General features: G+C 42.6%; 1 protein-coding gene across 1 annotated transcript in view; it reads right to left on the bottom strand.

The window, feature by feature from the left end:
• The window catches only part of Atp10b (ATPase phospholipid transporting 10B (putative)), a 303,657-nt gene extending 287,038 nt beyond the window's left edge, over positions 1-16,619 (bottom strand). The window contains exon 1 of the mRNA XM_076578189.1: positions 16,356-16,619. The gene's annotated coding sequence lies outside the window, so the exon portion shown is untranslated. The remainder of the gene's footprint in view (positions 1-16,355) is intronic.
• Between the last annotated feature and the right edge of the window lie 520 nt (positions 16,620-17,139).

Below are 17,139 nucleotides of genomic sequence, written 5' to 3'. Positions count from 1 at the left end.
CATTTTTTTCCAATGGCTAGTCAGATAGCAGTAGAAGCTGATGTAGAAACTCCTCTGTCTTCTGGTATCTTCTGTTTCCCAGACTCATCCATGGCCAGCACAATGTATGGCCAGTGTTTTCACAGATCACAGGATAGAGAAAATGCAATTTAAACCAAATTCCTTGGCTACCCTTAGAATCCTCAAACACTACACCCACTTTACATACCACGATTTTAGGACAATGGGTGAGAATCTAAAAGGAGGGAACAGGAACTTCATCTGACCTAGAAAGATCTGGTATGAGGAAAGCCTGGACTGAGAAGAATTATGAAACTTCCCTTACTCATTAAGTATGGATGGAGCTGGGTGTAAGGAGGAGGTGACTTGGGTGTCTTTCAAGGTTAGTTCTAATCTGAGAACTTGGTTTGAGGTGGGAACAAGAGTGAACATGTTCAGACATACTGGAACTTGAGTCTAAGCTTATAGCCTATGAAGTTGGCGAAACAAATATTACAAGGTAGACTATGGGAGGTTTACTTCCGCCAATGGCATTTGAGAGAAAGAAAGAAAGTTCCTCTTTGGGAGGTCCAAGAGGAGAGCACCTCTGGGGATTATTATCTTAAAGATGACACCTGCATCCAATGACCTTCTGACTCAGCCTTGTTTGTTTAGGCACAGAAGTATGACTGCCTTATGAAGGAACTGCCATCAGTTTGTAAAACATAGGATATATACAGAGATCTTAAGGCCCAGTATCTGCCAAGTGCTACATGTGAAAACATGTTGGTTAACATCATTATTATTGATCTATGCTAGTTGAGACATATTTAAATCAACATTGTGTGATAAATAAAAATTGAAGAAGACAGCCATTGCCAAGGAACTTACACTCTAGTAGGGAAAACATCTATGTATTTTAGCATTCTGTGCCCGTCAGTTTTGAAAGTGAGTGTGAGAGAAGTGGCTAGAAATAGGTACAGGTAAGGCAGAGCTTTTGCACTGGGCATTTCAACTGAACTCCCAGGTAGATCTGAATGAAGATGAGAAGGCAAAGATAAAATTAACAAAGAACAGGACAGACATGAAATTTTGGTGATCCAAACCTAGGCTTGGACCACAGCTGCACACAATGGCAACCTTTAACAAGATTCTAAACCACCCTCTAAAACTCAGAAGGCAGCTCCTTGTTGCTGTATTCACTTTTGAAGTCCTAGGAACTAAGATTTGATGGAGGAAGTGGGAAGTTAGCAAGGCTCTTCTCTACCCCTCCCTCAGAATTTTGTCAGAGCATGAAGATAGATTGGCTCTAGAGATTTTAGCCTTATAACATCAGCTTCAGGGAAAATAAAGTACCATACAGCTAATGTTTGCTTTCCCAAGCTGACCTCTCAGAGCTCATTAGTCCGGCCTACCCATTTTCTCCTTCATCTCCATCTACTTGGCTCAAATCTCCCATCTGAATCTGGTTGTGCAACTCACATATTTCATTGTCCTCTCACTGAAAGCTCCTAAGAAGGGAGTGCTCATAATAAGCCTGAAGAAATTCCAGGAACCAGACTGTTCTGTTTCTTTTATATGCCCACATTGCTCTCACACCATTTATGAGGTCTGAGGCCTTGCAATACAGTAATGAGTGATTCAGGGTGTGCCATTTTACCAGGCCTGCATGAAATGTAAATGAAATTACTTATTTGCTGTGGAAATACCTAGACCAATTGCTCAGCAAATTGCAATCCCTGAAACCAGATCCCTTTGGAAGGTACTTAAATAAATGTATACCTTGCTTGAAAGATTTGCAGCAATTTGAGAGAAATATTGGATTATTTTAACACAAAAATAGATTGGTTCTGCTCTATGTATCATAAAATTTAATTAGCAATCATTTATCAGAACTTGTTAATTGCTAGATTGTTCATTGTTTGACAGGTTATGTTGAAACAGTAAAATGCTTTTCTAAAAGATGAATGAGGAGAGAGAGATCTAGCCTGATTGAAGCATCACACAATGTGTGCATGTTCCAAAACATTACATGGCACATTGATATGTATAATTTTTATTGATTAGCTAATTATACTAAAATATTTTTGCAAAAATGTAAATGATTTTCCACTTCAATATACATGTATACTATGCATATGCCTTTATCAATAGCCTTTAAGCTATGCTTGGCTAAGCAAATACATATTAAGCTAAGCTATCTTCTGAATTCAAAATTGTCAAGAAGGTTATAAAACATATTTTTTTCAAATCTATTTTTGTGTAAAAGTAATTCAATATTTCTCTAGAATCACTGCAAATCTTTCAAACAAGGTAAATATTATTTAAGTGCCTTCCAAAGGGTCTAATTTCAGGAACGGCAATTTGTTGAGAAATTGGTTTAGGAATTCCCATGGCAAATAAATATATAGTTAGGTGTGATGGCATGTGCATGTAATGCTAGTACTCAGGGGGCTGAAGTAGAAGTATCATGGGGTTAGCCTGTTCTATACAGCAAGGTCTTACATAAAAAAAAAAAAAGCTAGGGAAGATGACTCAATGGGTAAAGTGCTTTCTGAGCAAGCTTGAGGACCAGAGTTTGGATCCTTAGCATCCAGGTAGAAGCCAGGCATAGTGACATATGCTATAACCCTATCCCTGGGGGACAAAGACAGGTGGATCCTGGGACTTGTCTAGTTAGGTGAAACAGCAAGCTTCAGGGAGAGACTGTGTCTCAAAAATAAAGTGGAGAGACAACTGAAGACATCTGGATGCCAATATCTGGCCTCCACAGATACAAACACAGGCAACTGCACTCACACATACATGTGCAAACTCATTTATAGCACACACACACACACACACACGAGAGAGAGAGAGAGAGAGAGAGAGAGAGAGAGAGAGAGAGAGAGAGAGAGAGAGAGAGAGAGAGAGAGAGAGAAATCCTTACAAATCCTATTGGTAGTTGTACACCTGTGAAAATGAGCCAATTAGATGAGAAATGAAAGGCTTTAAGTGGCCGGGATCACATGCCCTGCACCAGCCCTGGAGTTATTTAGGGATGGAGGTTCCCAAAATCAGATGCAGGTAGGTTTTGTTGTTTTCCAATCTTACCAAAAGGCTGAAACGTTTGCTAGTGATTCCCTCTAACAGACTTAGGAAAACTCCACTCAGGCTTCAGATCCAAAGGCTCTGTGAACTGAGACAAGGCTTGTCATGGGTGTTTCATAAAGCCCAGAAGATGGTTCTGTTGGAGACATGCTCAGATACAACGTGGAGATCAATTTAAGCACACCCAGGTGGGGTCTGGATAGTCAGTGCTGCCTATTGGAGGTGAGCAAGTCTCCCTAGTCCAGAGTTAAGTCCTGGATCATTGCAACAGCTGCACAAGTAACTCCCTCACTCAAATCCTATCAGAGGATGCCTTTAAAGGTTCAAACAATGTGATGAGACAGCATTGACAATGGAGAGGAAAGGATGTTCAGGGAAGGTGCTATAGGGGGAGCCAGCTTCTTGGATATCCAGACAAAGTGACATCACAGAAATAATCAAACATAATCCCCCCGCCTCTCTTCTCCCCTAAACACACAAATCTAAGGAGGACCGATATGGAATTTGGTGGTAAGCTTCAGCATCCTTAGACTCTGAATGTCTTCTGTCGTCTAGAAACACAGAGTCAATTCAGGGTTGCTCTCCTGCTCCATGCTCACACAGAGTTTTTGGTAACTGTCTAACCATGCAGGAATGATTACAATGCACAGACCCATTTCACAGAGATGGAAACTGACATTCAGAAAATTTCCCAGTTGTTACAAGTAGTCCATAGAAGGAAAACAAAGGTAGCAACTGTACATGATTGTGTTATGGAGATCATACTAGGGATGAAAGTCCTGAAGACAGGACCAGCCTGGGAACTGGGGAGGTGGGGGACCAGCCTTTGTTTTGCCTTACTCCCTTAGATTGTGGTTTCTTTTCTTGTTTAGGGCCTCAGTTTCCCACTGAAGTCATGGGGCCACATGTTCCCTACATTGAATGAAGTATATGTTCAGGCACATAGTTCCCCAGGGAGTAAGACCATGACTTCAATAGACTTATGGAGGAATCTATGATCCCCTAATGTTTAGAGAAACTGGCAATGTTAAGCAATAAAATCATAACTGCCAATACTTGTGAACGCTTACTATATCCTTCATTGTTTTAAGGACATTACATATTTAACTCTTTAATTATCATGCATCTGTGAGGTAACTACACAGAAAAAAGTTAAGAAATTTTCAAAAGAAATAGGTAGAAAAAGCCAAATTTAAAGCCAGGCAATCAAGCTGCATGACTCCATGTTTCTTTCTAATAGATGGCCCGAAGATGTACATCCCATATTATAGCTCAAGGCTCAAGAAGCTGCTAGGTTTCAGAGGTCACCTGGTTCAATAACTTCTGAACCTCTTCATGTTCCACTGTACCTTCTTATCACCTGTAGGGCCATGCGCTCCTTACAGAGGGATGGTACATAAAACAGATGAGCTTCTCTGAGGAGAGAATAGGGGTGTCTGTGGTTTGCCTGAGGACACATAGCTGTGTGTGTGTGTGTGTGTGTGTGTGTGTGTGTGTGTGTGTGTGTGTGTGTAGGAATGTGAGACATAAGAATCAGTGAGTGTGGTGAATGTCTCAGAATTCTGACCTTTTGTTTACCACAGTGATTATGAATCATCATTTCCAAATGTTATAGCTCCAAAGAGGATGTGAAAAATCACTCCTCTATTTCTGCCCACTTGTCTTGCAGGAGGAAGACAAGGCATAGTTAACAGGTAGTAAGATCTGTAGTGGATCAGAGACCCAGCTAGGTGTGGTATCCAGGCTCCCTGGGCACTTTGATGTTGCTCTGCCCCTTCTGACTGTAACAGGTCACTTCCTAGCTCCACCTGGGAGGTGATCTGTCAAACACTCTCATATCCACACTTCTGTAGCCTTTCTCCTGACTGCCTGGAAGTTAAACCCTTGTAACCACAAGCTGACTGGGGAAAGTCTCCACCAGGCTTTCCAGGGTAGGATAAACAGAACAAAAACTTTTGGGTGATTTGTCAATGCCAGAAACATTAATGTCCTGCCAAGGTCAAAGATAGAAACATGGTTAGCTACAAGCAGTAGAACTGGGGGCGAGAGTGAGCAGGTGGCCCACCTGGAACATTTTAATCTTCACAGGAAGTCACACCACCCATGCTTTGGGTGGAAGTAGAAGATGGCACCTCCTACCCCAAAGGTCTCTAGAAACTGCTGAGATTAGTTTGGGGTGGCTGATCATGTCTGGGGATTTCAGATCTTCTTCTAAGTCATAACTGGCCTTTCTGACACTTGCCTTACTTCTGAGGTTTTTTTTTTTTTTTTTTTTTTTTTTTTTTTTTGTCATATTCTTTGTTTCCTTGGCAGCTAGTTGTGGCTGAGGACTCCCAGGAGCATGCTCCCAGGAGATGTGACCTGATTTAAGCAGGGAGGGGCCCTGTGTGAGGCAGAGTGGGAGCAGGAGCCACAGGCATCCTGGCAGGCCCTGGCAACATAATGGAACAGAATGTAGTCTCTACGTACTGCCACTGCAATTTTGCATTCCCAGTATCACAGAGAGAAAGGAGGTTGGGTGTCCTCAATCTGCCTACTCCTTTCATATGTTCAAGGTCCTAAGGAGGCTGCAGATGCCTGGTATTGATTCCAATGAGCATCTGCAGATTCTTGGCAGCATCTTATGACCTTGGAGGCAGGGTATTAAGGGTAAGTTAGTTATTATAAAGTTTCCTGTATAGGGGAGAAACATTTAAATCAAGTAAGCATACAAGTTTTCATTGGAAACACGGATAATGTACATAAAAGAATCATTGGTGCTAGAAAAACATACCAGCAGGGTGTAGGATTGAGTCTAGGGAGTGGGGCAAGGAATGTGTGTGTGATCAGTAGTCTAACTGATGTGAGGTCTAGAGGGTATTAAAAGACTAGGAAGGGAAGAGGGAAGAATATTTGGGTAGAGGAGACAGAATTGTGAAAGTGCTCGAGCCATATGAATGAACACCTTATGAAATGTCAATGAGGTACCTGTAAACACACAAATCCTATTTCTATATCAACTCTCCAACCACATGTTACCTTTCCTCATTTCTATTTATTCAAGGTGCTGGAAAAGCATACACAAACATGGAACAGAGGAGAGTGAAATGAGAAGTTAGATTAGGAACAGGGGCATCAGTGAGCATCATAGCTGCTTAGAAATTCATCCAGCAAGGCAGTTTAGTGGAGCAGGTGACTGTTGGCTGAGTAAGCTTCCCTAAGAGGTTAGTAGATAAGATGGCAAAATCGTAGCTGTAGGAAACACCTTGCTACCTAGACAGACAACACCCAGCATTTCCATACTTCCAGTGGGAAGCACAGAGCAAACACCAAGTATAAACTAGGCAAGGAAATTTGGTATGACATCCTTGACCATATTTACTTTTCCTGTGAATTTAGATCGAGCATCTGTCCCAGACCTATGATCCTACACAAGATGAGACTTAGTCCCTGACCTTGGAACCAGGGCTCACATAAAGCAAGTTCTTCAAGAACACAACCGACAAGTATGAGCTGGAGGAGATGATTCGGTGTAGCAGCGAATTTACAGAGCCCATCAAGATCGTTATCCTTTGTTTTCAAAGTGTTGATATTTTCTGACAGTTTTCAAAGCAGTGCAATGCTGTGACAGGATTAATCAGAGTTTCAAGCAGTCCAATTTTCCGTTTTGAAATGGCTCTGGCTCCAATAGAGCAGGACTTAGGCTTTGATTGAGATACCTTGTCCTTTCCTGCCTTCAACAGATACCTCCCATCAGAAGGAGGGATCAAGGGAACCCTCTGCATAGTATCATCTCCCTGTTGAACAGTCCTCTGAGTCACCACCAGCTTTCCTTACACTTGCATTCAGCTCAGGTTACTAACAGTGATGCCTTCTCAACTGCCTCTGAGGCTAACTGCGACATCTGTACAACAATTATATTAATATCAAAGCTTGGAGTGAGTTGATAGAAAGCTGTTCATCCATGTAATGAGGTTTCAGTTATATTTTCGAAATATGGCAAATAATTTGGTAAGAAACTGTAGATTTTTTTTTGTTTTTTTTTCTGTCTGTCAAGTTACAGAAAAGGTAGCACTCAAGTTCTTTGGCTTTAAATGCAATGTGAGAAATGTCACCTGGACACAAAATGCTCAAGACGCAATGAGCAGACATGACGTGGCAGTGGCAGAGCTGAGGACACAGAATGGGTGGATGAGAGGATACCGACATCATAATTATCACCTAAGATTGACTAACCCCAGCAGACCAAGCACTATTATTGTTATCTGGCTTTAATCTGGTAGCCCTCCAGGGTAAGTAGCAAGCTTATTTGCCAGAGATACAGAGAGGTTTTCTTTTTTTAAAAAAAATTATTATTAAGAAATTTTCTATTCATTTTACATACCAACCACAGATCCCCTGTTTCCTCCCTCCTCCCACCCACCAGCCTTACCCTTCAACCCATCCCTATTCCCACCTCCTCCAAGGCAAGATCTCCCATAGGGAGTCAGCAGAGCCTAGGACATTCAGTTGAGGCAGGTCCAAGCCCCTCCCTACTGCACCAATGCTGCACAAAGTGTCCTGCCATAGGCACTAGGCTCCAAAAAGCTGGCTCATGCACCAGGGATAGGTCCCGATCCCACTGCCTGGGGGCCTCCTAAACAGTTCAAACTAAACAACTGTCTGGCCTATCCAGAGGGCCTAGTCCAGTCCCATGGGGTCCTCCACAGCTATTGGTCCACAGTTCATGGGTTTCCACTAGGTTGGCTGGCCATCTCTGCACATTTTCCCGTCATGATCTCTATATCCCTTGCTCATAGAATTCCTCCTTTCAGAGAGGCTTTCAAACCTACATATTCCTGACTTCGAAGTCTGACTTTATTTATGCCTTGTCACGGATAAAGAGTCTTTAATGCTTTGGTGTTGGACAGTCAAATCTGTTTTATTAATTATTGTTCTTACTGTGCTTCACTTAGTGCCAAGTGTTGATTACTGGGCCTAGCACACACTAGGCAATCGCTCTACCACAGAGCTCCATCCCAAAGCAATTCCATTTTAGATGGGGAGAGAATTATTTTCAAATCCAGTACATGTGGCATCTTCCTCCCCAATGTGTGACATTCAGAAGACCTCATACAGTGTTCTCTCTGGTGCTGACAGGAATGGGGCCTCACATGGAAGAAAATGGAATCACATGGCAGCAAAACTGGTCCTACTTTAAATTGCTTCAGTGTTCCCTGTTGCATTATGTCAGCTGCCAGTGAAATCATCTGGGGAACCTTAAGCTACCAGGCTCAAGCCCCACCCCAGAGATGCTCATTTAAGTATCTGCCTCCTCCCCATTCTCAAGCTGTAATGCTCATACAGACTACTTAGAAAAGAAAAAGTAGATTATGATGCCATGGAGCTGCTGATGGTGGTGGTTTGTCACAATACCATGTCATGTCCATGCTTCTGGTTGGGGGACATTACTTTGGTCAGCTGAAATCCAGGGTCCAACCACAATGAGAACCACTGCTTTAAGAAGTCTCAGTTTTACACTAATCTTCATTTGAAGGGATAAAATTCTATGAATTAGCTCTCCATGTGCCCAGAACACAAATCAAATGGTGATCCATGAACAGTCAGCCCTGTTACTTTTCTATTCCAAGTGCCAGACCGTCTTTCCCTCTACAAACTCAAATTCTTCCATAGGATCCCTTGCCTATAAAACAATACAAGTGTATATATCTACATCCCTTTAACAATTCACAGATGATAGAATTCAGGTTTTCTCTGTGTGTTTCCCCAACTCACCACTATATCTTGAAGATTGCTTCCTAGCTATACATAAAGAGCTGCCTCTGTAAAATACACACAGCATAAAACACCAGTCCCAACCATTTCTGAGTGGATAGTTGAGTGGCAGTAGGCATATTTACACTGCTGTGCTACCATACATCTCCAGACCCGGTTCATCCTGTTTTGTGCCTGCTAACTAATGCCAGTTTGTACTCAACTCATCTTAAACAGAACTAGAATCTGTCTTAGGGTCACAGCATTCAGGAGGCAGAGCCAAGCTGTGGCTTATTCACAGTGCTCTGGGTTCATTGTATTTATTTTTCCATTTACTCATTTTGTAGTAAGTACCCTTAATTCTCCACTTAGAGAGTTTTTCATTTTAAATACACCTAAGTTCATGTAAATAACAGCATTTGGCTTTAGAGAAGCCTGCATTTGTCTGTGTCATATTGTATGAATGTTGCAGTGAACAGCTGAAAGCCAAGAATGGCTCCTGTTCTTCTCAACAGCCGCTTGACCTTAACACTCACAGTCTGGATAGCTAAGGTTTTTTCTTCTTGAATCTCATGACTTATACTCCTAGGGAACCTTTTCTAAGGTCTAGAGCCATTTTTCTGCAAGTCATATCACACAGCAGTCTGTCTTTTCTTCACCTCAACGGAATAGTAGGCAACTACAAAGTGGCAAGCACCTTATACACTTTTGCACGCCCAGACAGAGACAGGAAAACCAACCACAGTCACGTTATAGTAGGTTATCACCAGTCTACATGTGACAGTTTAAATGTACATCTGGTTTGAAACAAGCCAGAGTGGTGCTGTCTTCTATATGACATGGAAAGCTTCATGACAGACCCGGGCAAAGGCAAGAAATGGGTTCACTGGGCAGGTCAGGGGAAAGAGATTGGGACTGGGAGCCTTTCTCCTCTGAGGTCTGGACTTACTATTCACCAGCTATATGTCCCATAGCAAGTCACTCAGATGGCTCCATGCACCAGCTCCTCTCACCTGCAAGATGCTGAGCTGAGAATTAAGTCAGATCTATAGACGTTATGGTTATTTGCTATTGTGTTGGGACATTGTTGCTGTTAAGGAAACAGAAATCTAATAGTTTGGGATTTTTCACAGTAAAAAAATAAGAAGCTGTAGGTGAGAAGTGTGTTCCTGGGACGTTCAGATGGTCACTGTCCAACATGCTTTCCACCATTGGCTACCCAGCCCAATTAGGCATACAACCCTTTACTAGGAGATTTATAGAAGAACATAGGTCCCTAAAAGAATGACAGTGATTCAAGTTATGATTTGCTCAGTAGTAAGGTCATCAAATCTTTAAAATGACTCCATAGCTCTCTTATACTTAGACAAAACAGCAATTTAGGAAAGAAACATTTGAGCATGTTGTGGTCAGAACTGCTGTGGATACCAGGGCACAGTGACAAATGTGACAAAGAAAATCTTTGCATTCATGGGCTCGCCTCCTACTGATTCTACCCCAAGCTCTGATTCTGCAAATTTCCTTCAAAACTTTGAGTGTACTGGAAGTCTAAAAGAGAAGGAAATGTTGCCACCCAGAAGGAGAGAAAAAAGCTGTCCTCCATCTTCCCCTTGGAGGAAAGGACTAGCATTTATTCTGAAAAATCTTTTAGTTATTGGAAAGAAACATGCCTTATAGCTATTGATGTGGTTTCTTTTTTGTGACAGGAGAGCTGAGTGAGCAGAGGGTTAAGGAGTCATGGCTAGGGTACAGGTTACGGCTGTTCCACCTTTAATTGGAAGGTTGGTAAATGAGGAGCAGGCCAGTTTGTCAGGCCTTTGGAAAATAACCTCAGCACGAGTTTCAAAAGGACACAGGGATGACTTGTCCATGGTCTTGAAGTAGAAAATGAATAATTGAATATCAAATTAATTCTCTGCTCACTGTACTGGTCCTCAGGGAATGGATGTTGACATTGAAAGAGTGAGGTTCAAATCTAGCCTCGTCATCTTTTTGGTGTTTAACTAGACTAGACTAAGCTATCTTGTCTGTGAAATGACTGAAGTATTTACTTCATTAGATTGGGGTGAAAATTAATGAAATAATGTCTATATGGGGATTAGAAAATACAGTGGAAAAATAATTTCTTTGTCCATGGTCACATAAGAAGAGGTTATGCTTTTAATTAGGTTATCTGCCTCTCTCTGCATACCTTATAGTAACAACCCAATTGTATAAATACCACTTACAAAGGAAGGTATGTTTCTGATATGGAGTCATGCCTTTGTAAATGATGGTATTCACAGGCTTCAATCTAAGATGTCAATTATGTTAACTATTTCAGTACAGTAAAAACATGCTGTATGCTCTGCCGTGAAATCAGTCTCCCACTAAGCAATGCTGAAAGAAAGAGGAAGAAAACAGAAATTGAAAAAAATCCAAAGAGTAGGGTTGGGCCTTGGCTTTCCTTGGAGAGAAAAACTCCCCTCATTTTCACATCTTATTGTATGCCTGTGATTAAAGAGTTGGAGCATTTGGGATAAACAGCTGAGGAGCTCAATCATATCCAGAAAAGGAGGCAAAAGGAAAATAAACAGACTCTGCCAGGGAGGGCAAGGCCAGAAGGGCTCAGGGAAACAGGTGAGACAGGTTTGTACATAGCTCTCCCAGCCAGCAGGACAGGTTTTTCCAAGGCTAATCTGTAATGTGTTATCAAACCATCTCCGGATGGTGATTCAGGCAAGAGCAATCTGTGGCAGCAGTTGAGCCCAGAGGTGAAGCATGTGCGCTTGGTCACAGGTTTATGAGGTTTTGCCTCATGTTGCTATTCTCAGTCTGGTGACCTTGGCTGAGTCTGAGTGCTCCCTAGACTTCAGATTCCCCTAAAATATGGAGGGTCAGATGGAGGAGAGCCTTTTCTACATTGTGGCTGTGTTAAAATTACATAAGCTAATCAAATTCACATACGGCAAATATTCAATAAAAGGAAGCTATTTTCAATTATTAATGGCTATTAATACTTGGGGATTATTGTAGAGCTCTGCATACTCCATCCATGTAGACTGCAGAACAAAATGGCTTCTCCTGGCTATGGGGCTCTGGGATTCTGGCAAAAGCAAGTGTGGGGAGTAATTTAGTAAAACAGACCCAGCTTTAAGTGATAATTATGGCTAACAAAGCACATAGAGTAACCATCTTTAGCCAGAGCAGTGAAGACCTAAGGGAAATTTTTTTAACACCAGTATTGATGTGAGTGACAGCTCCAGAGATTTGATATTAACAGATTTGAGCCATATGGGACAATGCTATCATAGAACTAGAAGAAAGCTTTTTCAAAAATGATATCAATCATGTCCCACACTCAATCCTGGCAATAGGAGCTCCTTTGATCGCTGATAGTGGACAAACTTTGACCCCAAGGCTAGGATAGCTGTCTGGTGTTGGAAAGAGTTAGAAACAGAGGAGAAAGTTCTGATGCTTCTGGTGAAATTCTAGGTCCACAACGTATTCAAGTATATGTTGCATGCACTAGCTCTCGAAGGCACAAGGCCAGCAAGTGCCTGCAATATGGTTGGAAGTTAGTCAGGTTTTAGACTATACATTTTCTCAAACTAGATTCTCAAAGGAATTTACCTCCTTTGTACCTTGTCTGAAATACTGTATGCATTAAGATCATTAAAGAAGTTGGAGGTCTTTTTCTTGCCTTTTGACCTGACTATTCAGTTTCAAACTTACAAATCAGTAGTGAAAAGACCTGTCTCATGGAATATTAGTAGGGAAAGTAGCAGAAACAGACATTTGAGAAACTCATTATACTGGGCATTGCACAGTGCATGTGTACACACACAAATGGATAACACACATGTATATATTCATTTATGGAACCTTGCATATTGTTCATATAAATGAGTTCATATAATCCAACAACATCCCTAGGAAACAGGTTCATTATTATCTTCCCATCTTCAAGCTGGGAACTGAAGACACAGAGTAGTTGAAAACTGATCCAGTGTCACATAGGTAAGGACTAACAACTCCAGGCACTGAAAACCTGAACCTATAACTCTTTACCCACTATGATACACTGTCTTGGGTGTGTGAGATAACACGAGACAAGCCCTTCCATCAGTGCTGCATATGAAGCAGCAATCAATAAATGATGATTAGCATGATTATGGCATTAGTTCTAGGCCCCATTGTTGGATGAAGTGTCTTAAAATTTCTTCTAAAGGTTTAGAACTTTAAAAATGGTTCATTTTCATTCTGTGTAGACGACATATTCTACAACTGGACTGATTCTCACAATCCCCCTTGAAACATACACTATTTATCTTTATGAAAACACTTGTCAATTTATTGCCCCAGAGAAAAGGAGTCCCGTTCATACATATTTCCAAATCTTGGTGAGCAAGATGAGAGTGGAATGTGCCAATAATGTCCATCAATCATCTTTAGCATCATCTCATTGACTGACACCCTCTGAAAAGGAAAGGACCTGGCAATCTCAACTCCTGCATAAAGAAGAGTTCTAGGTGGTCTCGTACAGTAGACTTCTGTGTGCCTTCCTGGATGTGTAGAAATACAGGTTGTTGTGTTAACCAGTGTTCATTCAACTCTGGACTCTATCACCCACTACACCATGGTATTTCACCCTCCAAATCTCACAATCTCTTTATCCCCATGGGGAGGCAAGAGGCATAAACACTAAAGAAGTCGTCTAGGGGAAGCTCTTAGAACCTAGAAATGTCTCAACAAAGCTTCACTGCCACTCTGTTCTGACTGCCGCCAAGGCATGATTGGAAAGGGATTACTTAGACCCTTGCTGTAATTCTCGTCACACTTCACAACACTGCTTTGTGGGTCCCTGCTTCTCCAAAAAGCAACAGGACTCAGGCTTGGATCCCACTTCAAAAATTTATTTTCTCGCTAAAAAGTTATTTTCTAAAATTCCACAAATCAAGAATTATACAGGGAACAGAATGGAATAACATAAGCAGTATCCTAAAAACAGAACCACAGAGCCAGCCAGGGAATTGTCTGTCTTTTAAATCACACATGCCAGGGCCCGGGCTGATGCTGGCAGAGCTTAACATCCATTACAATGGAGAACATGGAAGTCCACACAGGGACCCATAAAACCCAGCAGCCTGTGAAATGGTGCCAGCCACTGTGCGAGAGCCAGGGGGAAACAGTGCCGTGCAAGATTCTCTTGTGCATTTACTGAAAAGTAAGTGTACTAGGTGTTAATTAAGGTGTGTGGTTTGATTTTTGAGGTAGCTGTGTGGGAGAAGGAGTCTTTCAAGGAAGTCTCTCTGATAGACTATGTTTGCAATCGTAGCTTTTCTGAAATCGAAATTCTTCCAAACCAACGCACCTCCCTGTGCTTTCTCTGCTCTCCAGCTCTTGCTGGACTGGGAGCCTGAGGGCAGAAGTGAGACTGTGATGGTTCCTATATCACTGTCACAATAATATCTGAGAGAGTGCTTTCGTCACAGGAGTTTCACCCAGTTCACTTGCTGTTAGGGATGGATGATCATTCCACTTGTCCAGAGCAGAAAGGGGGGTTAATGGAGGCACCAGTTTCATAGAGCAGTAGAGCTCATACAATGTCTTTTCATCCTCTGGTTTCAAATGTGACCTACTTGTCATCCTGAAAGTGAACGACATCCCCTAAAACATCTGCTGTGTAAGGGAGCCTGGCGTGACTTTCCGTGGTGGCTTGGTAAAGCAGGAGTATAAGGGAGCACTCTACTACGGCAGCTGATAGATTGGCATGACAAGTACCCAAGTGGTGCTAAGATTTCGTCCACCTCTCCTGTCTGGAAGGTCAGACTCCAGTGAGTCATAGGCTGTGCAGCTTATCACTCTGGCCTGCACAGCCAGCCTTTCCATTCCTGCTTGTTTCTCATGGAACGAAGTCTAGTTGGTGCCTTTTTACCTCTTTCCTTGTGTTACCCGAGAACGGAATCAGCTCTTGAAACACCTTCAGCTTTTAGAGGCACATAGTTGTCTCCTCTGGAGGATTGAGTACGGGTACTAAATGGGAGGGAGGCAAACTAGTAGTCTAGCTCTTTCCTTTTCTATTACTCACTCATCCACCAAACATTAACTGGGCATCTGCTATTAATAACAATACTGCTTAGCTCCAAGGACTTGGTAATGCCCAGTAGGTAAGAAGAGGCAAGTTTCTATCTTCTTGGAACTTAACATCACTAGGAATAAAAATTAAACAAGAGAAGCCTGCAAGAGTGACAAGCATTATGGAAACGATGGACAGGGGAGGGGACAGTATTTTTGATGCCTTGATCTGAGAAGGCAACATCTGAACTGAAACCTGGTGGCATGAGAGGGATTCGCTTACAGGGTAAGTCTAGGGGAAAAGGGTTCCAGGCAGGGGAAAGAGGTCTGGGTGCATAGGTCCTGTGGAGGGACAGGCTGGTCTGTGTAACTGATTTCCTATGAGCAGAGACTAGAGAGCAGCTCAGCTCTGGAGTTGCGAGGAGTCATTATGCTCTGGTGGTGAGATTTAATTCTAGCTGCCCCCAGAATGCTGGTGCAGTACCCAGCTCTCCCTTTCTCAAATGTATTTCCTCCCCCTTTCTATTGCCAGTTCTGTGGCTTCTAGATCAGCCCCCTACCCCAGCTGTACAGCCTCCAAGTTTTTAATGCCATAGATCACGTGGACTGCATAATTCTGACCACAGGTGGCTAATGGTCTCCACATCTACAGGAAAGGGTCACAGAAGCCTGAGTCCTGGAGACCAAACTCTAAGTCAGTGGATATGATTGGAAACAGGAGATGGTGGTATCACCTTGGTTCTGCCTGGAAAAGGGCTCTTTACAAACCCGAGTTGGTCTGCACCCACGCTGTGCACTCTGAACCTGGAAGGCCACTGGTTAAAAACAGCCTCATCAAGGCAAAGGCAGAGAGTATGGGCTCTGTGATGAATGAAAGCTGGCTTCAGTTAGCCTCCTCGAGTCTCACCTTCCTTGTCCGTAACTACAGCTATAACACCACCAAACACATAGGCTTACAATAATATATAAAGTATTCCATAGTCATGCTTAGTAGTTGAGAAGATTTCAATCATCCCCCACCATTCCTAATTTTATTATACACCATCCTAAAACACTGATTATTTTTATAAACATTAATTTCTTTCAGAATTCTACAGTAAGCATTTGTAAAGAGACCTGAAATAATGCAAGCATTGACTAGTGCCTTTTGTATTATAGGCTCTCTATATAGGTAAGTCATTTATAAACAGTAGGTGGTAAGGGCATAGGCGAGTTGCCAGGGTTGCCTGTTCACCAATGTGAGGAAGTTCTACTCAACATCATCACCATCTGCAATAGCTCTCATGAATTATGAGCCTATATGCCCTGGGCCAGCTGACTTTTGCCAAGAACTTCTGAGATAAACGGAAGAAGGAGGGTTCCTGGAACTACTGGTAGATACGACGCTAGCCCCAAGACCCAGGACTCAAAGGTCAGTTGCAATTTGCAACTTCAGACCAGCAAGCAATGGGATATCTGGAGGGAAAAGAGCATGCCTTCCTGCTGGTAGGTCTTACCTTCTCCCTCCTGGGTGCAGCAAGGTTCACACCACAGCAGATGTCAGCACTCTGTCATTCTTATTCTGCTGGGGTATCAGGAAGCAAGGCCGGACTTCTGTCACCCCCAGCTATGCCATCAAAGAGGAGTGGCAGGGAGAACTTCCTTTTTTAAGTCTCTGGTTGGATCACATCAGCCCCAATCACTTTTACAAATTCAGCCTTCAATTTTATACACCTGAGCACAATTCCTCCTTCCTGATTTCCTTCCCTCACCTGTGGCCTGCTGCAAAAACTAGCTTGTCCCACCCTCCTTCATCCACTCTAGGCTCCCTGCCAATCCCTGTACCTCCTCCCTCCTTTCCCTTCTAGACTCCTGGCAGAACTGGCCCAACCAGTTCAGGTGCCTCAGAGAGTCTGCCTAGGCACTGTTAGCTGATACTGGGTTGGCCTTGGTCCCCACCAGCCTGCATAGGCTACTGCAATTGGTTTTTAAAGAGCACTTTGGATTGGACCGAGAACTTGAAACTTTGGCCAGACCATGGAAAAGTGAAGACTTTCCAATTTCTAGGGCTGGTTTAATCAATTGTGAAGACTTTCCAATTTCTAGGGCTGGTTTAATCAATTGTGAGCATGTCAAGGCTAGATACTAGGATTTGGGGACTTTAAACCAGCAGCTGCACACAGGTGGGCTTCATTCCAGGCTAAGGGACTGGAAGCTGACTTTCAGATTCTCCAGATTCTCTCTCTCTCTCTCTCTCTCTCTCTCTCTCTCTCTCTCTCTCTCTCTCTCTCTCTCTCTCTC

This window comes from Peromyscus maniculatus, chromosome 8, assembly GCF_049852395.1.
Source record: "Peromyscus maniculatus bairdii isolate BWxNUB_F1_BW_parent chromosome 8, HU_Pman_BW_mat_3.1, whole genome shotgun sequence".
Classification (NCBI taxonomy): domain Eukaryota; kingdom Metazoa; phylum Chordata; class Mammalia; order Rodentia; family Cricetidae; genus Peromyscus; species Peromyscus maniculatus.
The sequence above is the reverse complement of the archived record's forward strand: the minus strand, read 5'-3'. Positions and strand labels throughout refer to the sequence as shown.